Source organism: Castor canadensis, chromosome 1 (genome assembly GCF_047511655.1).
Source record: "Castor canadensis chromosome 1, mCasCan1.hap1v2, whole genome shotgun sequence".
In the NCBI taxonomy this organism is placed as follows: domain Eukaryota; kingdom Metazoa; phylum Chordata; class Mammalia; order Rodentia; family Castoridae; genus Castor; species Castor canadensis.
This window is the reverse complement of record NC_133386.1, coordinates 64,465,399-64,492,111: the sequence shown is the minus strand read 5'-3', so window position 1 is coordinate 64,492,111 and position 26,713 is coordinate 64,465,399. Positions and strand designations below refer to the sequence as shown.

Genomic DNA, 26,713 nt, shown 5'->3' with positions numbered 1-26,713 from the left:
AGTTGTTGCCATTTCTTGGCTATTGTGAATGGTGCTGCAAAAACGGAGTACAGTTGTCATTTTGATATATTCAGTTCATTTCCTTTAGATATAGGTTGGAATTTCTAGATCAAATGGTTTTATTTTTTTATTTTTTGCCATTGTGTGGTGCTGGGGATCAAACCCAGGGCCTTATACATGCTAGGCTACCTGTATATCCTTTTCCATATTAGCTATACTAATTTACATTTCTACCAGCAGTGTTCAAAGTTTCCATTTTCTCCACATTCTTGCCATCACTTATTATCTTCAGTCTTTTCCAAATCTTTAGCTGTTCTTTCTTGGCTGAAGATATATCACTGTGGTTTGGACTTTCACTTCCCTGGAAAAATGTTGATCATTTTCTTCATGAACATCTTAGCCATTTTTAAATGTCTTATTTGGAAAAATTTCTATTTAGATCTATTGCCCATTTTGAGTTATTATTACTTTTGTTATTATAAATTTGCTATTGGGTTTGTGGTTTTCAATATATATCTAGATATCAGCCATTGTCAGATATATACATTGCAAGGATTTTTCTCCCATTCTCTAGATTGTCTCTTTGCTTTGGAGTCTTGTCCAAAAATCCCTGACCTTCATTCCTCTCCCTCCCTTTCTCCTTCTCCCCTTCCTTCCTTCCCTCCTTCCCTCCTTTTATCTTTTCTCTCTCTCTCTCTTTCTCCTACCCCCCCACCCCGCCCATTCCTGTCCCACTTTTTCATAGGGCCATGCTAGCAGGTGTGAGTAATTACCTCAGTTTGATTACTGTAGCTTTGTAATATTGTAATATATTTTTGAAATTAGATAGTGCAAATCTTTAAAATTTGTTCTACCTCAAGTTTTTTTAACTGTGTATTTGTTCTACCTCAAGATTGTTTTAACTTTGAGATTTCACATTAGTTTTAAGATTTTTCTTTTCTATTTATAAAAAAATGCCATTGCCATTGGGATTTTGATAAAGATTGTACTGAATTTGTAGATCATTTTGTATAATATGGACATTTTGACATCATTGTCTTCTAACCCATTTATTTATGAATTCTTCAATTTCTTTTCCAAGCAGGTAGGATTATAGGCATGTGCCACTAAACCTGGCATTTAATTTTCATTTTGGATAGTTCATTGTTAGTACACAGAAAGAAATTTGTTTCTATTGTGTTGGTTTAGTACCCTACTGAATTTATTAGTTCTCACAGCTTTACTTTCATGGCATGTTTAGGGTTTTCAGCATGTAAGGTCATATCTTCTATGAATATAGCTAATTCTACTTCTTTCTTTCCAATTTAGAGTCTCTCTCTTTTTTTTTTTTTTTTGCCTAATTCTTCTGACTGGGATTCAAGTTCTATAATTGTTATGAAGGAACTTTGGTTTCTTTATTGTTAGTTCAGCATGTTTTTAGGGGAAGGAGCTTTGAGACTTTCTGTCCCACCGGCTTTATCAAGATTATTACTGTTTTAATGAAAATTTAAACTTTGAAGCGTATGATGAGTTTTTACAAAATATTTAGTGTAAAGAAACTTTGTTAAATTTAGTATTTATACTAAAATTTTGGGGAAATAACATGAACCTCATACTTTTTATTTAAAGATAATTTGGCATTTAGTTTTATATAGATAGAATATCTATTTAGAACTTCTTTAAATTTGATTATTCTAAAATTCTTTGAGTTTTAAAAATATCAAGAGTCAAATTTATTCACTGGTATATTATCAGTGTAAGATTTGGAGCCAGTGACTTATAGAATGAAAAAAAAATTCTTATACAAATGTGAAGGAATAAATATTCATTAACTAAAATACAAAGAATATTGATTTCAGATTTGAAAGTAGATTACTAGGGTTAGTTGAAATTGTTGTAGTCCAACTCCTACTGAAATTTTGCTCACGAGATTGAGGGATATATACACTTGTAACAAGAAATGAAAAAGAAGGTAGCATAAAAGTCTAAAGATATAGGAAATCTTAAGTTATGCATTTATTTTTTTAAATGTGTATATTTAAATAGTTAGAATGTTGTTGGAAATGTTTCTGTAGCACCTTATGTACATATTATGTGCCTATATTTTACTTTCAATTATATTCTGTTACACACTGTGTTAGTCATTTTTTCATTACTGTGACAAAATACCTGAGAAAACTTAAAGGAGGAAAGATTTATTTTGGTTCATGGTTTCAGAGGCTGGCTAGTTTAATTACTTTGGGCCTCAGGTGAGTCAGAAATATCTTGGCAGAGAATGTGGCAGTTTACCTCATGGCAGCCAAGAACCAGAGAGAGAGAGGCAGAAGGGATTTGAGACAAGATAGGCCCTAAGAACATGCCCCAGTGACCTACTTCTTTCCATTATGTCCTTCCTCCAAAAATTTCTACCACATCCCTCTTACAGTCCTTTGTGACATCACCCCCAAGTCCAAACAAAGATTGTTGTTTGTTTGCTTATTAGTTTTTGGTGGGACTGGGTTTGAACTCAAGGCTTTCGTTTTACAAATTAGCCACTCTACCACCACCTCCACTTTCAGTCCCATTTTGCGCTGGTTATTTTTGGAGATGGGGTCTCATGAACTATTTGTCCAGGCTGGCCTTGAATCATGATCCTCCCAATCTCAGTCTTCCATGTAGCTAGGATTGCAGGCATGAGTTGCCAGCGCCCTTCCAAACAGGGTTCTTGATATAATTGTAAATGTTATAATCCTTTAAGACTTGCTTTAGTGCCTTCTCAGTGTTTTTCTCAGTTGCATCAGTAACTTGAAAACAATCCTCTTCAGGTAGTAGTCATCGTGGGTTGGATGAGAAAGGTGGCGTTTGGAGGCAGAAACACCACTTTGATATTGGAATGAAAATCACCATAAAAGGAAGTTGTATGGCAGCATTGTAAACAACAAGCAAAATCTTCAAAGAAAGCAAGCAGAGGAGCAAACCATGGAGTCACATGTGTGGAGGATATATACTGAGGAGCTGGCATCTGAAACACCTGGAAAGACCCATGACACACCTGTGCCCCAAATGTGAAGTTGAGATTTGGGACTGAAAACAAAAGATTAAGGTCAAGATAGACAGCTCTGTATCCTGGTTTCTCTACTCTTTCTCAACCTCCACTGGCCACCAAAAAGCCTTAAAAATTAAAGGAGTGGGGAATCTCAGGGAGAAGAAGATAACTCCATCCTCCATGCTATTTGGAAAACACTGACCAATTCTCTGTCACACCAAACTCCCATTAGAATCCACTCAGTGCTTGCTATTGAATGCACTGATCTCTGGCTTGGACAAGACATTACATAATGGATCACAGAAGATCTCACAGGACAGTTGACAATTCTTTATTTTTCTGGAAAACAAAAACAAGTAACCAAAAGTCTTACAGTTTTCTCATAATCACATTTGCTATAGGAATTGCAATAATTTTCATGATGATAAAGTAGATGCAAAGTATCATACTAAAGAATAGAGTATTTCAATTATTGAATATTTTTCTTATTTGAGAAAATTGCAGCACACATCATATCCAAACTGTATTATGGATATATGACATTTATAAGATCATCATTTATTGTTTTTGTCAAAATCATTAAAAGATTATGGAATAGAGGGGAAATAGAATGTGATATTTAGGATGGATTCCAGAGAGAAAACCAGAACAGGTTGGCATTTGTACTCAACAGTTCAATACCAAACTATATATATTTATACAAAGCAAAATATAATTGGCATAATTATTTATGGGGTTGCATAGTAGACTAGTATTCTTATATTCTAGTAAGGGGTCAGAAAAATAAGACTTATTCTTATAGGAGCTATAATTTAGGTAGTAAAAATAAGAAGGTGAGGGAGGAAACAAGTCAGAAGGGGTAGGGGGAGAAGGCACGTGAGTGTGGCAGTGAATTGTGTATTGGTAAGCAAAATACCAGTATATAGGGATATAGTTCAACTATTGTGGAGAAGGGTGCAATTGTCAGGAATTGCAAAAGGATAGAAAGGTTAAAAATAATAAAAGAAGGAGGTAGAATAAACCACCAGTAGAATAGTTTTTAAGGCAGTAGAAAAGAAAAGGAAAAAACTAAGGAGAAAAAAATAACAATATAAAAGAGATAAACAAGTGAGAAATTGTAACTTTTTAAAAGTCAGTATTTTTTTTGTTGAGAAGAGTGAATGTCTGGTGGGCTCTACCAATATAATGGAGGCTCCTCTCCAATCTCTTAGTCCTCAGCATAATTTTTTTTGGTGGGACTGGGGCTTGAACTCAGGACCTCACACTTGCTTGGCAGGTGCTCTTATTGTTTGAGCCACTCCACCAGCCCTTGTTGTGCTGGGTATTTTTGAGATAGGGTCTTGCAAACTATTTGCCCAGGGCTGGCTTTGGACTGTGATCCTCCTGAGTAGCTAGAATTACAGGTGTGAGCCACTGGCACCCAGCTAGTCCTTGATTTTCTGTCTGGAGTTCTTTATGTTTACTCATGTGCCTTCTCAGGGCCCTGGATTGATCTGGTATAATCTGGGAGGAAGAATCTGGATTAGGGCTCCTGCTGAGGTGAAGTGAGGCAGCTCCAGGCATGTGAGGTAGCAGTTGGGTTTGGGTAGTGTGGTCCCAAGTACAGCTAGTGGGTCAAAAGCACTCTGATGCTCTCAAGTTTTGTGCTTTTCCTTGTCTAGGGAATCTAGTGGCTGCTCTGGCTTGTCCATGATGAGCTTTTTCTTCTCCTTTTCTACCCAGGCCTCCAGTTTAATGTTTCCTTTGGAGAGTGAGGGGTGAATAGCTCCTGTCACTTGTGTATATACACACACTACTGGGCTGGGTGGTAGGTTAAGGGATCTAGTAAGGTGGCCAGCTCACTTCTGTGCTCTCCTTGTCTTGGGATAGAGACCCAGATATTGAATTATAGCCAGCTAACTTTCTCACTTTGGCTAGAGACCCTAAAGCAAGTGGCTTCATCCTACCCCTGCCTTTCCGAATCAGTGAGTGTGGAGGGAGTCTTTTCTCAGCCTACTTAGCCAACACTTTTCTTAGAAGTTGGATGCATTTACATGCATACTGGGCTTGGCTGAGCTGCAGTCCTGAGGGATAAAACAGCTTCACTCACACACTCAATAGCCTGGGCACCACATGTGGGAGCCTTTAAACAGTCTGCTTAGCCAAAAGTTTTCTCAGGGGTCAGATGTATTTGTAAATACTGAACTGCCTTGTTTGGTGTCCCTCAGGAATGAAACCAGTTCACCATACTGATTCATCTCTGTGCCAGACTTTCTGCCCCAGATGGTATAGCATAGAGGCTGGTTGGCTTTGTGTGATGGCCTGGGCCATTACTGAAATATGCACCCTGGCCAGTGATCAGAAATGGTAATCAACCATGCCATTTCCTGCAAACCATAAAGAATAATTCAAGGGAATGACCTTTTGTGACTAAAATCTCCAACCAACTAATTGACAACAGATGAGCAAATATCAAAATAGAAGCACAAGAAATATGAAAGGGCAGGGAATATGGCACCTCAAAATGTCAACAATCAAGACAAAGTATTTGATAGTGAAGAGCATGAGATCTCAATTTTTGAGGTGAAAATAATGGTAATAAGAATGAGATGAATGAATATATACAGAAACAACTGAACTAAGTCAAAGAGAATATGAATAAATAGCTAAGTGAACTGAAAGAGATTACAAATAACTAAATGAACTCAAGGAGGATACAAATAAGTAATTAAATGAAACAAGGGAGAAAATGAAAGGCATAAAAGAATAACTCAGTAATGCTATAGAAAGCCTGAAAAAAAATCAAATTGAAGCTATGGAAATGAAAAGCTTCTTTAGTCAAATAAAAATTAAGTTGAAAGCCTCTCCATCAGACTGAATCAAGTGGAAGACAGAACATCAGGGCTTCAAGACAATGTAGATATAATAGAAAAATCAGCTGAATATTTAGAGGAAAGAATGAAGACATGTGAACAGAATCTATATGACTCCATTAAAAGATCAAATCTATGTGTCATAGACATTGAAGAATGAGACAATTTGTATCCTAAGGAAATAAGAAACATATTCAATGAAACAGTAGAAGAAAACTTCCCAAATATTGAGGAATAGATGACCATCCATGTACAGGAGGCCTCTAAGAATCTAAGCAGACAGGACCAAAATAGAACCTCCACATATGTTACAGCTAAAACATTAAGTACAGAGAACAAGAAAAGAATATTGAAAGCTGCAAAGGAGAAGCACCAAGTCACCTATGAAGGCAAACCCATCAGAAAAACAACAGATTTTCAGCAGAAACCTTAAAAGCAAGAAAGGCATGGAATGAGGAATTTTAAGCACTGAAAGAAAAAAAATCTGCAAACCTAGATTACTCAACCCAGAAAAGCTACCATTTGTAGTTGCAGGAGTTACAAAAACTAAAACATGATAAACAAAAACTAAAACAATTTATGATCACTAAACCAGCACTCCAGAAGATATTCAAAGGAATCATGCACACAAAAGAAGAAGTTAAACAGCCATGAAAATATGAGAATACATAAATAACATGAGATTAATAGACAAGCATACAAAGAATAGAAAGAACCAAACACTGAAAAAGCAACAAAATGGCATGAATTACTACATACTACTTTCAATGCTAAAACTGAATATTAAAAGACTCAATTTCCCAATCAAAAGCTGAATTAAAAAGCAAGACCCCCAAAATTTATTGTTTGTAAGAAACACATCTAACTGACAAAAGCAAACATCATCTTTTGGTGGAAAGGTGAAAAAGATTTTCCAAGAAAATCAAACCCAAAGCAGGCAAGACTAGCTAAGCTTATATTAAAAAAGTAGACTTCAAACCGAAATTAGTCAGAATAGAAAGTCACTTCATCTTAACAAAGAGAGTAATACATCAAGAGGAAATAACAATTGTTAGCACATATGTGCCAATATCAGTGCACCCAACTTCATTAAACAAACACTATTTGATTTAAAATCAAAAATACACACCGACACAATGATAGTAGGAAACTTCAATATTCCATTATCACTGATAGATCATGCAGACAAAAACAATCAACAAGGAAATATCAGAATTAAATGACAGTTTAAACTAAAAGGACTTAACAGACATCTACAGAGTATTTCATCCAGCAGCTGTACAATACACATTCTTCTTAGTAGCCCATCGAACTTTCTTAAAAATAAATCATATTTTAGGACACAAAGAAAATGTTAGCACATATAACAAATTGAAGTAGCTCTTTGTATTTTATCAGACCACACTGGAATAAAACTAGAACTCTTGAGCAAAAGAAACTACAAAAAAATTTCAAACACATGTACACTGAGCAACACATTGTTGAATGACTAGTGGACCATGGGAGAAATAAGGGAAAATTCAAAAGCTCCTAGAGTCTAATGAAAATTAAAACATAACTTACCAGAAGCTGTGGAACTTAAAGAAGTTCATGCGTTAGAGGAAATTTATTGCTTTGAGCACCTACATTCTAAAAAACAAAACCAAACCAAAGAGATCTCAAATGAATAACATAAAGATAACTGAGAGCAAGCAAAACCTAAAATTAGCAGATGGAAAGAAATATTAAAAAGTAGGGCTAAAATTAATGAAATAGAGAACAAAGAATGTATACAAAGACTCAATAACACAAAAAGTTGGTTCTTCAAAAAGATAAATAAGATTGATAAACTCTTAACCAATCTCACTAGAAAGAGGAGGGAAAAGACTCAATAAAATTAGAGATGAAAAAGGGGATATAACTATAAATACCAATGAAATCTAGAGGATCATTAGGGAATATTTTTCAAGCCTATATTTAAAAAAATCTAGGGTACCTAGAAAAAAACAATGAATTCTGTATACATCTGACCTACCAAAATAAACTCAGGAAGATATAAACTACTTAAATAGTTATAAATAACAAGCAATTATATTAAAGTGGTGATAAAGAGTCTCCTTACATAAAGAAGCTAGAACCTGATGGATTCATTCCAAATTTTTCCACATCTTAAAAGAAGAATGAGCATGAATAATACTCAAACTTTTCCATGAAATAGAAGGGAAGGATCACTACCAAACTCATTCTATGAAGCCAGTATTACATCCACTCCAAAGATCAGATGAAGACACAATAAAGAAAGAGAATTATAGGCTAATCCCTCTAATGAACATGGACACAAAAGTTCTCAATAAAATACTTACAAACTTAATTCAATAACACATCAGAAAGATCATACACTTTGGTTTTATTCCAGAGATGGAAGCATCATTCAACTTATGTATATCAATAAACATAATATAGCACATAAACAAAATTAAGGTAAAAAAACCCCATGATCATGAATTGATTCAGAAAAATTCTTTAACAAATTCAACATCCTGTTTCAATAAAAGCTCTGAATAAACTAGGAGTAGAAGGAAAGTTCCTCAACATAATAAAGACTGTATATTACAAATTACAGAAAACAACTAAATTGGGAAAAACAAATCATTTCCTCTAAAGTCAGGAATGAGACAGAGGTATCCACTATCTGCACTCTTATTTAATGTAGTATTGGAATTCCTAGCTTTAGCAGTAAGACAAGAGACCAAGAGACAAAAATAGAAGGGATTCAAATAGGAAGGGAAAATTAAAATTAAACCTATTTGCAGATTATATGTCTGTGTACCCTAAAGATTCCACCAAAAAAGAACCTCCTAGATCTGATGAACACTTTTGGAAACATTGCAGGTTATAAAATCATTATACAAAAATCAGTAGTTTTCTGTATTTATTCATTTATTGGCAGTATTTGCATTTGAACTCAGAGCCTCATGCTTGGTAAGCAGGCACTCTACCCCCTGAGCCAGTCCACTAGCAGTAGTTTTCTGTATACCAATAAGGAACAAGCTGAGAAATAAATCAGGAAAATAGACTCAATCCCTAGGTATAAACCTAACCAAGGAGTTGAAAGACCTCTACAATTAAAAACTACAACACTTTAAAGAAAGAAATTGAAGAAGAACTTGATGATAGAAAGACTTCTCATATTCATTGATTGGCAGAATTAATGTTGTGGAAAAGCAGTCTACAGATTAAATGCAAGCCCATCATGAATCCAATGTCATTGTTTGCAGAAATAGCAAAATCAATCTTAAAAATCATGTGAAGAGCAAAAGACCCTGCATATCAAGAGCAATCCTGAGCAAAAAGAGCAATACTGGGGGCATCAAAATACTGGACTTCAAATTTTACTGCAAAGCTATAGTAACAAAAATAGCATGCTATTAGCACAAAACCAGACACAAAGAAAAATGGAACAGAAGATCCAGAAACAAATCTCACAACTATCTGATTTTTGACAAAGGGCTTAAAAATATACACTGGAGAAAAGACAGCCTCTTCAACAAATGATGCTAGGAGAACTTGTGATATACATGCAAAAGACTAAAACTAGAACCTATGAAAAGACACACCCTGTAAAAAAAAATAGCAAGTCCAAAAAATACTTAACTAAGATGTGAAACAAATACAGAATACTTTGAACAAGATAGGCCTAGGTAATTATTTTCTGAATATGTTACTCATTGAACTGGAAATAGGAATAAGCATTGATAAATGGGACTGCAACAGGTTAAAAAGTTTCTACACATCAAAAGAATGTGTCTCCCAACCCACAAACTGGGAGAAAATCTTTACCAGCTATTCTACAGATAAAGGATTAATATCCAGAATATACAAAGAACTCAAAAAACTAGATGGCAAAAGAAAAAAATAATCCAATAATACTGGTCAAATGAATTGAAATGACAGTTCTCAGAAGAAATTAAAATGGCTAATAAATAAAGGAAAAAATGTCCAACATCCTTAGACATGAAGAAAATGCAAATCAAAACTACATTGAGTAAAATCAGAAATGCAAAAGGGGAGATAACAAATACCATGGAAATCCAAGAAATCATCAGAGGCCACATTGAGAACCTATATTCTAATAAACTTGAAAATCTTGAAGAAATAGACAGATTTATAGCTACTTATGACCATCCAAACTTGAACCAAGAGGATATTAATCACCTGAATAAATCTATAACACACAATGAAATTGAAGCAACAATAAAGAGTCTCCCAAAAAAGAAAAGTCCAGGACCTGATGGATTCTCTGCTGAATTCTATTAGACCTTTAAAGGACTAATATCAACCCTCCTTAAACTCTTCCTTGAAATAGAAAGGGAAGGAACACTGCCTAACTCATTTTATAAAGCCAGTATTACACTCATCCCAAAACCAGACAAAGACATCTCCAAAAAGGAGAACTATAGGCCAATCTCCTTAATGAATATCGATGCAAAAATCCTCAACAAAATAATGGCAAACTGAATCCAACAATATATAAGAAAGATCATTCACCATGACTATGATGGCTTCATCCCATTGATGCAGGGGTGGTTCAACATATACAAATCTATAAATGTAATACAGCACATTAACAGAAGCAAAGACAAAAACCACTTGATCATCTCAATAGATGCAGAAAAGGCCTTCGATAAGACCCACCACCACTTCATGATAAAAGCTCTAAGAAAACTAGGAATAGAAGGAATGTACCTCAACATTGTAAAGGCTATATATGACAAACCTACAGCCAACATCATACATAATGGTGAAAAACTGAAACCATTTCCCCTAAAATCAGGAAAGATACACGGGTGCCCACTATCCCCATTCCTATTCAACATAGTACTGGAATTCCTAGCTAGAGCAATTAGACAACAAGAAGAAATAAAGGAATACAAATAAGCAAAGAAACTGTCAAAATATCCCTATTTGCAGACGATATGATCCTATACCTTAAAGACCCAAAAAACTCTATCCAAACACTCCTAGACACCATAAACACCTACAGCAAGGTGACAGGATAGAAAATCAACTTACAAAAATCATTAGCTTTTCTATACACCAAAAACGAACAAACTAAGAAAGAATACATGGAAACAATTCCATTCATAATAGCCTTAAGAAAAATCAAATACCTAGGAATGAACTTAAAAAAGATGTGAATGACCTCTACATGGAGAACTACAAACCCCTGAAAAAAGAGATCGAGGAAGACTACAGAAAGTGGAAATATCTCCCATGCTCATGGATTGGTAGAATCAGCATAGTATAAAAATGGCTACACTACCAAAAGCAATCTACATGTTTTATGCAATTCCTATCAAAATCCCAATGACTTTCATTACAGAGACCTGACTTCAAACTATATTATAAAGCAATAGCAATAAAAACAGCAAGGTATTGCCACAAAAACAGACATGAAGACCAGTGGAACAGAATAGAGGACCTGGATATGAATTCTCACAACTATACTCACCTTATTTTTGACAAAGGTGCCAAAAATATACGATGGAGAAGAGACAGCCTCTTCAACAAATGTTGCTGGGAAGAGTGGTTATCCATCTGCAAGAAACTGAAACTAGATCCATGTTTATCACCCTGTTCTAATATCAACTCAAAATGGATTAATATCAGACCTGAAATTCTTCAGGAAGGAGCAGGAAACACTCTGGAACTAATAGGTATAGGCAAGGACTTCCTCAATAGAACCCCAGCAGCCCAGCAGCTAAGAGAAAGAATGGACAAATGGGACTTCATAAAATTAAAAAGTTTCTGCACAACAAAAGAAATGGTCTCTAAATTAAAGAGACCACCCACAGAGAAGGAGAAAATATTTGCCAGGTATACATCAGACAAAGGACTCATAACCAGAATATACAGGGAACTTAAGAAACTAAACTCTCTCAAAATAAATGAACCAGTAGTTATGGAAACAACCAAGATGCTCCACTACTGACAAATGAATTAAGAAAATGTGGTATTTATACACAATGAAATTTTACTCAACCGTGAAGAAGAATGAAATCTTATCATTTGCAAGTAAATGGATCGAACTGGAGAATATCATTCTGAGCAAGGTTAGCCAGGCTCAGAAGACCAAAAATCATATGTTCTCCCTCATATGTGGACTTTAGATCTAGGGCAAATACAGCAATGTTGTACGACTTGGGTCATATGCTAAAGGGAAAGCACATACAGGAGGTATAGGGATAGGTAGGAAACCCAAAACAGGAAAGTGTTTGATGTCCCCACTGCAGAAGAACTAATATAGAAACCTTATAGGACAGAGGTCAATATGGAAAGGGGATCAGAAACTAGTGAAAACGTCAGGTAGAGATGAATCAACCTGGGTTGGAACACATTTGTACATGAAAGCAATAGTAGGAGGAGTCACTCTGTATAGCTATCCTTATCTCAACTAGCAAAAACACTTTTGTCTTTCTTATTATTGCTTATGTACTCTCATCAACAAAATTAGAGAAAAGGGCAGAACAGGTTCTGCTGGGGGGGGGGTGAGGGTGACCGGGAGGGGGTGGGGGAGGGGGAGGAATGGCCTAAACAATGTATGCACGTGTTAATAAATGAATAAAAAGATTAAAAAAAACTATACTGAGATTCCATCTCACCACAGTCAGACTGCCAATCATCAAGAAAACAATGACAAATGCTGGCAAGGATGTGGGAAAAAGAAACCCTCATATATTGTTGCTGGGAACGTAAACTAGTGCATCCACTATGGAACTCAATATGGAGGTTCCTCATAAAACTAAAAATAGACCTACCTTAAGACCCACCACACCACTCTTGGACAGAAGGAGCGTAAATCAGTATATAAGAGAAATACCTGCATACCCATGTTTACTGCAGTACTCTTCACAACAGTGAAACTGTAGAGTCAGTTGAGGTGCCCAAAAACCAATGAACAGATAAAGAAAATATCATATATAAATATATATGTAAATATTTATAAATACACATATATACATACCATGGAATATTAGTCATAAAGAAAACTGAAAGTATATTATCTGCAGGAAAATGAATGGAACTAGAGATCATCATGTTGAGTGAGATAAACGAAGCTCAAAAAGCTAAATTTTACATGTTTCATTCATTTGTGGAACCTAGATGCAAAGTGACAATGATGATGAATTCTTGGACATGAACGGACAATGAGGATGGTCTCAAAGAGGGATCAATGGTGGCAGAGGGGGAAAGGAAAGGATACATAGTGGGGAAGAGCATCAAAATATACTACATGTATATGTTTGAAGACATCATAATGAAACCCACCATCAGGAGAAAAAGGGGAGTGGGACTAGATGGAAGGGATACTTGCTCACATGTATTGAGTACCACAATGAAATCCCCTCCTATTACTAATCTATAGTAATTTAAAGAATAATAAAACTATTGAAATGGGAAATATGAATATTAGAAACATTCTTAGAGACACAATGGTGTAATAATTTCAAGACGACTGACATATAAGGGGTAAGATTTTTGGATTATATCAGGCAATGACTTTTAAAAAAATACACCTTTATTGAAGTGTAATTTACATGTCACAGGATAAGTTGTGCAAATATTACCATAAATCAGCTTTAAAATATTTCTATCATCCACCATGCCAATTTGTGATTAATTGTTTCCTATGATTTCTATAATTATAAATTTGGTTTTTGACAGTTCTTATAAATGGAATCAAATAACACAAACTCTTCTGTGTTTGACTTCTTTCATTTAATTTTTTTTGTCATCACGAGTGTTTGAACTCAGGAATTTGCTCTACCACACTTCCAACTCTAATAAGACATTTTTTAAAGTAACCCATATATTAGTATGGATTCATAGTTCATCCTGTTTGGTTGGTTGGTTGGCTGGTAAATAGTATTCTATTTGTGGATACACAATGTCTTATTTATCTCCTCACTATTTGAAGGGCATTTGGAATGTTTTTAGTGTGGAGATTCTGTGAATAGCATTGACACAAATATTTTTATCATATTTATTAGGACATATGTTTTTATTTTCTTTGTCAAATTTCAAGGAGTGGAATTACTAGGTGGTACTATAATTTTATAAGCAAAAAATTATGTTTAATGTCAAAAAAACTGCCACACTCTGCAAACTTTCTGTACTATTCTACATTCTCAGCAACAATGAATGAATTTCAATTTCTTTACATCTTTATCAACACTTTATATTATTTGTCACTTACATCATAGGTATTCTAATGGGCAAATAGTGGTAAATTTTTGAGGGTTTTTTTGTTGTTTTCCTAATGACTATTGTTATTAGATATCTTTTCATGCTTATTATCCATTAATATGTCTTCTTTAAGATGTACTAAAGATGTTTGCTCAATTTTGGTCTTTTAATAATTTCTAAGCACTTGTTATGCATTCGAGATAAAAATCCTTTTCTAGAATTATGACTTGTGGATATATTTCCCCAATATATTTTATTTTAATAATAGTGTCTTCTGAAGCTCAAAAAATAATTGTAAGCAAGGTTAGTTTATCATTTTTTTCTTTTATGGATTGTACTTCTCCTTTCCTTTAAACATTCTGTAAAGAATACTTTACTTAACCCGAAACAGAAAAATTTTTATCATATGTTTTCTTTTATAAATTTTGTAATGTTAGACCATGTATTTAGGGAAATGGTCCATTTTATGTTAATCATGAGTATGGTATGAGGTAAGGGTCTAAGCTGACTTTGGGGCTATGATTATTCAGTTATCCCAGCAGGATATATCAAAAGATTTTCCTCTCCCTACTAAATGTCTTGGCAATTTTGTTGAAAATTAATTGTTCACAAATATAAGTGAATATTTCTAGGGGTCTCATTTTTATTCCATTGATATAAATGTCTATTCTTGTGCTGAAATGTGCTGATATCACACTATTTTGATTATTGTAGGTTTAATGTATGTTTTGAAATCAGGCAGTTTACATCTTCGGAATTTTTCAGCTTTCATAAAATCTCTTCAGCTATTCCAGCTTTTATATAAGTTTAGGGATCAGCTTGAAAAATATACAAAATAGCTTGCTTGAAGTTCAGTGGAGATTTGTTTGATTCTATGGATCAAAGTGAAGAAAATTTCCATTCTAATAATATTAAGCTTTTCAACCTATGATCACAAAATATATCTCCATTTCTTTAGATATTCTTTAATTTTTCTCCATAATGTTTTGTAGTTTGCTCATATTACAATAGACTTTATTTTTAGAGCTCTTTTAGGTTCATACAAAAAGTGAGTGGAAGGTAGAGAAATTTCCCATAACCCTTCTGTCCCCTCACATGCATAATTTCCCCTGCTATCAATACACTGCATCACAGTGCTTTACTGAGTACAGTAAACCTGCATTGACTCATCATCACTCAAAGTCCACAGTTTATATTAGGGTTCTCCATTGGTTTTGGACATTCTGTGAGTTTGGGCAAGTATATTATGGCCTGTACATATCCTTATAGCATTATACTGAGTAGTTTTAGTGCCTTAAAAATTCTCTGTGCTTTGACTATTAATTCATCACTCCCACAATCTGTGAAAACTATTAATTTTTAAAACTGTCTTTGTAGTTTGGCCTTTCCACAAATGCCATGTAGTTGGAACCTTTTTAGATTGACTTCTTTCACATAATAATAATAATGATATTTTTCCTTCACCACAATAAATACCTGAGAAAACCAACTTACATGGATAAAAGATTTATTTAGGTTCACTGTTTTGTAGGTTCCAGCCTGTGATCAGTTTGCTCCCAGTGTTTTTGGGCCTGTCACAATACAGTACATCCTGGAAGGAGTATACTCTGGGATAAATCTCACCTCATGCTGGGAAGTGAAAAAGAGAAAGAGGAAGAGACCAGAGACCCAAAACTCCCATCAATGAGACTTTCCAATTAGCCAAACACTGCACACCAGGTCCCATTTCTTAAAGATTTTTGCTGCATCTATTGAATGATCAAGTGGTTTTTGTCTTTGCTTCTATTGATGTGCTGTATAACATTTATAGATTCGCATATTTTGAACCACCCCTGCATCCCTGGGATGAAGCTGAATTGGTCATGGTGAATGATCTTTCTGATATGTTGTTGGATTCAGTATGCTGTTATTTTGTTGAGGATTTCTGCAGTAAAGTTCATTAAGGAGATTGGCATGTAGTTCTCCTTTTTGGAAGTGTCTTTGTCTGGTTTTGGGTGAGTGTAATATTGGCTTCATAGAATGAGTTAAGCAGTATTCTTTCCCTTTCTATTTCGTGGAAAAGCTTAAAGAGAGTTGGTATTAGTTCTTCTTTAAAGGTCTGATAGAATAAGCAGAGAATCTATCAGGTCCTGGTCTTTTCTTTTTTTGGGAGATGCTTTATTGCTGTTTCAATTTCATTTTGTGTTATAGATCTATTTAGATGGTTAGTATCCTCTTGGGTCAATTTTGGAAGGTCATAACTATCTAGAAATTTGTCCATTTCTTCAAAATTTTTAAATTTATTGGAATATAGTTTCTCAAAGTAGTCTCTGATGATTCCCAGGATTTCCATGGTGTTTGTTGTTAGCTCCCTTTTTGTGTTTCTTATTTTACTGATTTGGGTTTTTTCTCTCTTCATGTTAGATTTGCCAGGGTTTGTCAATCTTGCTTATTTTTTCGAAGAATCAGCTTTTTGTTTTGGTGATTCTTTGTATGATTTTTTGATCTCTATTTCATTAATTTCTGCCCTTATTTTTATTATTTCTCTTCTGCTTGTTTTGGGTTTTGCTTGTTCTTGTTTTTCTAGGAGTTTGAGATGTATGATTAGGTAATTGATTTGAGATCTTTCTGTCTTTTTAATAGATGCACTCATGGCTATAAACTTTCCTCTTAGGACTGCCTTTTCTGTGTCCCATAGGTTCTGGTAGGTTGTGTTTTCATTTTCATTAACTTCCAGGAACCTTTTAAATTTCTCTTTTAATTCATCGATGACCCACTGATCATTGAGCAATGTGTCATTCAGCTTCCAACTGTTCGTGAATTTTCTGCTGTTGTTTTTGTTGTTGAGTTCTAGTTTTAATGCATTGTGATAGAATAGAATGCAAGGGATTATTTCTATTTTCTTATATTTGCTGAGGTTTGCTTTGTGCCCTAGGATATGATCAATTTTGGAGAAAGTTCCATAGGCTGCTGAGAAGAATGTATATTGGATGAAATATTCTGTAGGTCCAGTTGATCTATGGTGTGATTTAGTTCTAGAATTTCTTTATTGATTTTTTGTTTGGATAACCTATCTGTTGGTGATAGGGAGTATTAAATTCTCCCACTACCACTGTATTGTAGTCTATATGTGTTTTTAGGTCCTTCAATGTATATTTGATTAAATTAATTGCATTGACATTGGGTGCATATGGATTGATAATTGTTATTTCCTTTTGGTGTATTTCACCTTTTATTAGTATGAAGTGTCCTTCTTTATCTTGTTTGATCAATGTAAGTTTGAAGTCTACTTTGTTTGAGATAAGTATTGCTACTCCTGCCTTTTTTTGGGGGCCATTGGCTTGGTAAATCTTCCAGCCTTTTGCCTTAAGCCGGTGTTTGTTTATGTCAATGAGGTGGGTCTCCTGTAAACAACAGATTGTTGGCTCTTCCTTTTTAATCCAGTTTGCCAAGCAGTGTCTTGATAGGGGAGTTGAGTCTCTTGACATTCAGTGTTAATATTGATAGTATATGGTGATTCCTGTCATTTAGTTGTTTTTGTTGTTAGGGGTTTGATTGTATGCAGCTGAATCAGTGTTACTCTCTGATTCCTTGCCTTTTCTTCTCCTGTGGTTTGATATTGCCTGTCCTCTCATAGTTTTGTTTGCTGTGCAGAATTTTCTTTGTGCAGAATTCCTTGGAGAATCTTTGGTAGTGGTGGTATGGTAGTCATATATTGTTTTAGTTTCTGCTTATCGTGGAAGACTTTTATTGCTCCATCTATTTTGAAAATAGTTTTGCTGGGTAGAGTACCCTAGGGTTGAAGTTCTTTTCTTTCTTTTTCCTTTTGCCACCTTAGGTTATATACTTTCTTCCTTTAAATTTTTTTATTATTATTTATTTATTCAAATGTGTATACATTGTTTGGATCATTTCTTCCCCCTCCCCCTCGCCCCCAACTTCTCCCCCTACCTTACTTCCAGGCAGAACCTGCTCTGCACTGTTCTCCAGTTTCTTTGAAGAGTAGAAATAAGCAATAATAAGAAAGATGTAGCATTTTTGCTAGTTGAGATAAGGACAACTATACAGAGAGATTCATAGCATTGCTTTCATGTAAAAATGTGTTACAATCCAGGTTGATTCATCTCTAACTGATCTTTACACTTGTTCCTGATCCACTTTTCATGTTGATCTCTGTCACTTTAAGGTTTCTGTATTAATTCCTCTGGAGTGGGGACATCAAATGCTTTCATGTTTTGGGTTTTCTATCTAACCCAATGCCTGCCATATGTGTTCTCCCCTTGTCATGTAAGCCAAGTCCTACAACATCGCTGTATTTTCCCTAGATCTAAAGATTGCACATGAGGGAGAACATATGATTTTTGATCTTCCAAGTCTTTCTAACCTTGCTCAGAATGATGTTCTCCAGTTCCATCCATTTACTTGCAAATGGTAAGATTTCATTCTTCTTTATGGCTGAGTAAAATTCCATTGTATATAAATACCACATTTTCTTAATCCATTTGTCAGTACTGGGGCATCTTGGCTGTTTCCATAACTTGATATTGTGAATACCACTGCAATAAGCATGGGTGAGCAGGTGCCTCTGGAGTAACCTGTGTTGCATTCCTTTGGGTATATCCCCAGAAGTGGGATTGCTGGATCATATGGCAGATCTATGTTTAGATTTTTAAGAAGCCTCCAAATTTTTTTCCATAGTGGTTGCACCATCTTGCATTCCCACCAGCAGTGTACGAGGGTTCCTTTTTCCCCACATTCTCCAACTCAATGTGTTGATGGCATTTTTGATGATGGCTCTTCTAACATGTGTGAGGTGTAATCTTAGTGTGGTTTTGATTTGCATTTCCTTTATGGCTAGAGATGGTGAGCATTTTTTCATATGGTTTTTGGCTATTTGAATTTCTTCTTTTGAGAAAGTTCTATTTAGTTCAGTTGCCTATTTCTTAATTGGTTCATTTATTTTAAGAGAGTTTAGTTTCTTAAGTTCCCTGTATATTCTGGTTATGAGTTCTTTGTCTAATATATAGCTTGCAACTATTTTCTCCTATTCTGTGGGTGGTCTCTTTAGTTTAGAGATGATTTCTTTTGTTGTGCAGAAACTTTTTAATTTCATGAAGTTCCATTTGTCCACTCCTTCTCTTAGTTGCTGGGCTGCTGGGGTTCTATTGAGGAAGTCCTTGCCTATACGTATTAGTTCCAGAGTATTTCCTGTTTCTTCCTGCACTAACTTCAGAGTTTTGAGTCTGATATGAAGGTCCTTGATCCATTTTGAGTTGATATTAGTACAGGGTGATAGACATGAATCTAGTTTTAGTTTCTTACAGATGGACAACCACTTTTCCCAGCAGCATTTGTTGAAGAGGCTGTCTTTTCTCCATCATATATTTTTGGTAACTTTGTCAAAAATAAGGTGGGCATAGTTGTGTGGATTCATATCTGGGTCCTCTGTTCTGTTCCACTGGTCCTCGTGTTTGTTTTTGTGGCAGTACCATGCTGTTTTTATTGCTATTGCTTTGTAACATAGTTTGAAGTCAGGTATTGTGATACTGCCAGCATTGCTCTTTGTGCTAGTATTGCCTTGGCTATTCGCAGTCTCTTGTTTTTCCAAATGAACTTTAGGGTAAATTTTTTCATCTCTGTGATGAAAGTCATTGGGATTTTGATGGGAATTGCATTAAATATGTTGATTGCTTTTGGTAGTATAGCCATTTTTACTATGCTGATTCTACCAATCCATGATCATGGGAGATCTTTCTATCTTCTGTAGTCTTCCTTGATCTCTTTCTTCAGGGGTTTGTAATTCTCCTTGTAGAGGTCATTCACATCTTTTTTAAAGTTTACTCCTAGGTATTTCATTTTTTTAACCTATTGTAAATGGAATTGTTTCCATGTATTCCTTCTCAGTTTGTTCATTATTGGTGTATAGAAAAGGTAATGATTTTTGTAAGTTGATTTTGTGTCCTTCCACCTTGCTATACCTGTTTGTGGTGTCTAGGAATTTTTGGGTAGAGTGTTTTGGGTCTTTAAGGTATAGGATCTTATCATCTGCATATAGGGATATTTTGACATTTTCTTTACCTATTTTTATTCCTTTTATTTCTTCTTCTTCTCTAATTGCTCTGGCTAGAAATTATAGTACTATGTTGAAATGGAGAGGGGATAGTGGGCACCCTTGTCTCTTTCCTGATTTTAAGGGAAATGTTTTCAATTTTTCACCATTAAGTATGATGTTGACTGTAGGTTTGTTGTATATAGCCACTACAATGTTGAGGTATAGTCCTTCTATTCCTAGTTTTCTTAGAGCTTTTATCATGAAGTGGTGGTGGATCTTGTCAAAGGCTTTTCTGCATCTATTGAAATGATCAAGTAGTTTTTGGCTTTGCTTCTACTAATGTGCTGTATCACATTTATAGATTTGCGTATGTTGAACCACTCCTGCATCCCTGGGCTGAAAACCGACTTGGTCGTGGTTTTTCTGATGATTTTTCTGATGTGTTGTTGGATTCTGTTTGCCATTATTTTATTGAGGATATTTGCATCAATACTCATTAAGGAAATTGGCCTATAGTTCTCCTTTTTGGACGTATCTTTGTCTTGTTTTGGGATGAGAGTAATATTTGCTTTGTAAAATGAGTTAGGCAGTGTTCCTTCCCTTTCTACTTCATGGAAGAGTCTAAGGAGGGTGGTATTAGTTATTCTTTAAACGTCTGATAGAATTCAGCGGTGAATCTATCAAGTACTGAACTTTTCTTTTTTTGGAGACTCTTAATTGATGCTTCAATTTCATTTTGTGTTATAGATCTATTCAGGTGATTAATATCCTCTTGGTTCAGTTTTGGATGGTTGTAGGTATCTAGAAATCTGTTCATTTTTTCAGAATTTTCAAATTTATTGGAGTATAGGCTGTCAAAGTAGTCCCTGATGATTTCCTGGATTTTTGTGGTGTTTGTTGTTATCTCTTCTTTTGCATTTCTGATTGTACTGATTTTTCTTTTCTTATTTTAGTCAGGTTTGCCAGGGGTCTGTCAATCTTATTTATTTTTTCAAAGAACCAGCTTTTTGTTTCATTAATTCTTTGTGTGGTTTTTTTCTCTATATTTGGGAAATTTTCTGTTATTATTTTGTTGAATATATTACATGTTCCTCTTGCTTGCACCTCTTCTCCTTCTTCAATGCCCATAATTCTCAGGTTTGGTCTTTTAGTGGAGTTAGTGAGTTCTTGCATGTTCCTTTCACAGGTCTTGAGTTGTTTGACTAATTGTTCTTTGGTTTTCCCTTTAATTTCCACTTCATCTTCAAGTTCTGAGATTCTGTCTCCTGTTTGGTCTGTTCTGCTGGAATGGTCTTCCTTTTTGTTTTGTATTTCTTGTTTCTGAGGTTTTCCATATCATGGGTCACTTCTTCTTTAATGTTATCAGTTTTCATCCTTAATTCGCTTATCTCTCTATGGTATTTTCTGTTTCATTTTGGTTGTTATTTAGGGCTCCTATGATTTTATTTATTTGTTTTTGTGTTTTCTCATATTCTTTATTTTTGTCCTCTTGTAATTTCTTGAGTGCCTCTTGTATGTTTTGGTTGACCATATCTAGTAAAGTTATTTTCATTCAATGTCTGGAATACCTCATTCCATGCTCTTCTTGCTTTTAATGTTTCCATTGAGAAATCTGCTGTGATACTGATGGGTTTATTTTTATATGTTATTTGTTCTTTCTCTCTTACAGCCTTCAATATTCTTTCTCTATTGTCTGTGGTTGTTGTTTTAATGATAACATGTTGTGGGGAAGTTCTATTTTGGTCAAGTCTGTTTGGTGTCCTGGAGGCTTCCTGCACCTGAATGGACATAACTTTCTCTAGATTTGGGAAATGTTCTGTTATTATTTTATTGAATATATTACGAATCCATTTGCTTGGACCTCTTCTCTTTCTTCAATGCCCATGATTCAGGTTTGATCTTTCAATGGAGTTGGTGAATTCTTGCATATTCCTTTCACAGGTCTTGAGTTGTTTGACTAACAGTTCTTCAGTTTTTCCCTTAATTTCTATTTTATCTTCAAGTTCTGAGATTCTGTCTTCTGTTTGTTCTAGTCTGCTGGAGTGGCCTTCTACTGTGTCTTGTGTTTGTGTTTCATTCTTTTTCTGAGGTTTTCCATATCATGAGTCACTTCCTCTTTAATACTTTCTGTTTTTATCTTTATTCATTTATCTCTGTATTTATAGTGGTCTCTGTTTCTCTTTGGTGTTTATTTAGGGCTCCTATCAGTTCATTTATTTGTTTCTGTGTCTTCTCGTATTCTTTCCTTTTGGTGTCTTGAAATTTCTTGAGTGTATCTTGTCCATTTTGTTTAACCATGTCTAGTATCATCTCCATGAAATTCTCAGTGATTAGTTGCAGGATTTCTTATTTGAGGGTGTTTTTGTGGGCATCGCTGGGTTCCTTGGTGTCACTTATCTCTGTTTGTTGGAGTCTGAAACTGGGTATCTGTTTTCTTCATATTCCTCTGAATCCTGCATTAAATTATTTTTGGTGGAAGAGTGGTTTCCATCCCTTTTTCTTCTTCCCATCACCCCACTTGGTACTGTGCAACTATGTTCTTGATAGGTTTGTTGGTGGTTTTAGTCACCTGTTTTCTTTCCCTTGATTTAATTTTTGTTTTGTGACTATCTTGAGTTTTTAGCTAGGTTGGTGTGGTATTTCTTTCCCTGGCCTGGGTGTAATTTAGTAATAACTAATTCATAGGTTTAATACCCTATCAGTAGTTTATATGTTATATAGAATTCCCCTTAGTGATAATATCTATTAGCAGTGGAATGTAGGTTAACGTTTGCTGGGCTAGCTATAGAAATTTGGGGAATTGGATAGGGTTGCACTAAAAGTGAAGTTGGGAAGTGGGTTGGATGAGTGGGGTAAGCAGTGTGGAGCTGCTGGTTTTTGTGGTCCTTGTGTGTGTTTCATTGTATTTCTGTTGTAGTAGAGGGTGCTTATGTTAGGGATTGTAGGGTTTTGGGATTTTGTAAAGTTGGTATAGTAGGTTGGTCAGTGGGTGATGAGTGTGTAGGAGGGAAGGGTAGTCTAGTGACAGGTTGAGGGAGAGTGGGAGGGGAAGGTGAGGGTTTGGGGAGAGAGTGGGTGAGAAGGGGCAGAATGAGTTGGGGAGGGGAGCAATGGATTTTAGTACAGGAGAAGGAGGGAGAGTGATGGGGGTGAGAGTAGGGATGAGAAGATGATCATGGTAAAGTTGATAATATAGAAATAAAAAAAGATAATAGGAATAGAAATAAAAATAGAAAACCCACAACAACAAAACAAATAAAAAAATCCCAAAGAAATCAATGGGAAAAAATGGAGAAACAAACAAACAAAAAAGCAAAAACAAACAAAAATAAGTAAATAAAAAAAGAAAAACAAAAGAAAGACACCAGGTTTAGGAACAATAGAATTTCAGTCTTAGTTTAATTTCTGGAGTTACTCCTCCAGCTTCCAGACCTGGTATTGGCATATAAGCCGAAGCTCTGATGTAGTCTCACCAGGTGATTGGCTTGAGAGTAGTGTTTTGTTCTACCAGTTAAATTGAAATTGTGAGATGAGGTAGCTTTCCCAGATCATGCAGGGTGGTCAGAGCTATTGATTTCCTCAGTTGATAACTGTGTTATCCTTCAGCTGCAGCTGCTTGGTCAGCTCCTTCCCCAGTGAGGTGTGGTAGTTTAAGTTTGAATGTTGTCCTCAGGTTCAGGAAATCAGCTCTGTAGTCCACTAATTGCCCTGCTTTGGAGGTGGCTTTTTGCTGAGCTTGTTTACTGGGATTTCTGGACTGGGGGATTATGTCTTTGCCCCACCCCCTTTCTCTTGGGCAGGGTCAGTGTTCCATCAGCCCCCCCACTGCTGTCAGTGTGTTATGGTGATTTGCTGTTTATTTTTCAATTTTGTGGGGCAGTTTGACTTTGGGTGCTGCTCCTTGGCTCAGGAGATGAGCTCTGTTATCCTATCTGCCCTGCTTCAGGGTGTGGCTTATCACCCACCCACTCTCAGCCTTCCTACCTTTCCAGTGTTTGTTTACTGATAGTTCATGCTGAGATTAGCTCCTTGCCTCTCCCTCTTTCTCCAGTGCACTTTCAGAGTTCCCACCACCTCTGCTGGTGTGCTAGATTACAATTTACTGTTTATTGTTCAGTTTTTTTTTTGGGGGGGGTCAGTCTGCACAGGGGCTATGCTGGTTTTTCCTGGGGGTGGATGGGGGAATTCCATGTGATGCATGGTGCTCATCTGCTTGTTAATGTCAAATATCTCGCAGGCAGGTTTGGAGATGGTGGCTGCAGCTGAGGCAGTGTTGGCAGCCCCCAAATTTTCTCAATGTAACATGTTGTGTTGTGGGGAAGCTTTCCATGAGCTAGGGGTTCGGGGTGCTGAAGGCTTGATTTTCGTTGGTACTTTATTTCTGCCAAGTGTGTCTCAGGGAGGTTTTGGAGTCATGGAGCTCAAGCTATCTGCTTCTAGACTCTAGTCACCATCTTGGATTCTCTTTCACTGACTGGAACCCAGGGCTTCACAGCTGAGGAGGGACAGGGACTGATTCTTTGTTTTCTTTGGTATCAATTATAATGTGCTTACTTTCATTTCTGATTTTATTAGAGCCTTCTCTCCTTCTTACTTAGTCTAATTAATGCTCCATTTTTTCTGTAGTTTTTCAGTCTATATTTGATTTATTTTTGCTCTGATATTTATTGTTTACCTGAATGAGCTTTTGATTACTTCCAAGTTTTTGGCAGGGATGCAAAATACTATATAAGCTTCTATGATCAGATTTTTTATGGGCTTAAGTGTCAATTCTTTTGACTATGTAACAAGGCATGTGACTGCTGGATCCTATGGTAAGTATATGTTTGTTTTATAAGAAATTGCTGAAATGTCTTCCACAGTAGCTATACCATTTTGTTTTCCCATCAGCAATGAACAAGTTTCTTTTGCTCCACATCTTTGCCAGTATTTGGTGAGTCAGTGTGTTGTATTTTGGCCATTGTGAGACTTGTGTAATGGCATCTTCATTTTTTAGTTTGCATTTCCCAATGACACATGATGTAGGATATCTTTCCACGTGCTTGTCTTCTACATACATACATTGGCCCACTTAAAAAATTAATTTGTTTATTTTCTAATGCTGATCTTTAAATATCTTTGTATACTTTGGATAACAATACTTTATCCAAAATGTCTTTTAAAATTACTTCCCCTGTAGTCTGTTCATATGTTTTCAGTCTATTTACAGTGTCTTCTGAAAAGCAGAAACATTTAATTTTAATGAGGTCCACTTATGAATTCTTCCTTTCATGGATTATTGTACCTAAAATGTTATTGCCTAACCTAAGCTCATCTGTACTTCCTTCTTGTCATCTGCTAGGGTTTTTATTTTGTATTTATTTTATTTTGTTATTTATTTTGTATTTATGTACATGATATATTTTGAGCTGAGATTAGAAAGTTGTAAGGTCTGTATCTACATTGTTTTCTCTTAACATATGAATATCCAGTTAATCCTACACCATTTGTTGAAAACAATATTGATGACACATTGTATTACCTTGGGTTCATTTATCAAAATTATTTGGCTATATTTATGAAGGTCTTTTTCTTGGGATCTTCATTATGTTCCTTTGAACTATTTGTCTGTTTTTTCCCCAAATCTCCCTGTGTTGAATAATAGTAACTTTGTAATAAATCTTGAAGCCAGGTAATGGCAGCTCTCTCTGTTTGTTCTTCTCTTTCAATATTACATTGACTGTGTTTTATCTTTTGTTTCTCCATGTAAACTTTGGCATCAGTTTGCCAATATTCACAAAGTAATTTGCTGAAAGTTTGATTGGGGTTGTGTTGAATCTGTCAATCAAGTTGGAGAGAACTGATATCTTGACAAAATTGAGTATTCAGTCTATATGAATATTAGATTTCTCTCCATTTACCTAGTTCTTCATTGATTTCTTTCATAAAAATTTATTCTACATACAATCCCTGTATATATTTTATTAGATTTTTACCAAAGTTTTTTTCCTTCAGGTGCTAATGTAAATAACATTCTATTTTAAATTGCAATTTCCACTCATTCATTTGTGGGGTTAGGGGAAGACTTTGTATATTAACACTGTATCCTGCAACCTTGTTTCTTGGAGGTTTTGTCAGTCCTTTTGGATATTCTACATATTTTGTAGCTTTTAAGATACAATTCCTCTATTTCTTTCCTGAAGCTTATTTCTAAGTATTTTATTCACTTCGGTACTTTTGAAAGTGGAATTGTTTTCTTAATTTTATTTTTTATTTGTTCATTGCCAGTGTATATAAATATAATTGATGTTTTGAACTGGATCTTATACCCATGTGACCATGCTTGAAGTTATGTATTAGGCTTTTATTCTTAGTATTTTTTTAAATATAGGATCCCATTATCTGTCAATAAAGAACAGTTTTACTTCTTCCTTTCCAGTTTAGGTACCCTCTTTTTTTTTCTCTTTCTCTTCCTCTTACTTTCACTTTCACTGTTTGCTTCATTGTACTGGCTAGGCCTTCAAGTAAAGTCTCAAATAGTAGTGTTGAGTTTGGATATTTTAGTCTTCTTCCCAACCTTATTGAGGAAGCATTCACTATTGTGTCATTAAGTATGATGTT

General features: G+C 35.2%; 1 long non-coding RNA gene across 5 annotated transcripts in view; it reads left to right on the top strand.

Moving 5' to 3' along the window:
• Positions 1-26,713, top strand: part of LOC141424506 (uncharacterized) — a 690,552-nt gene that overhangs the window by 154,675 nt on the left and 509,164 nt on the right. The window lies entirely within an intron of this gene.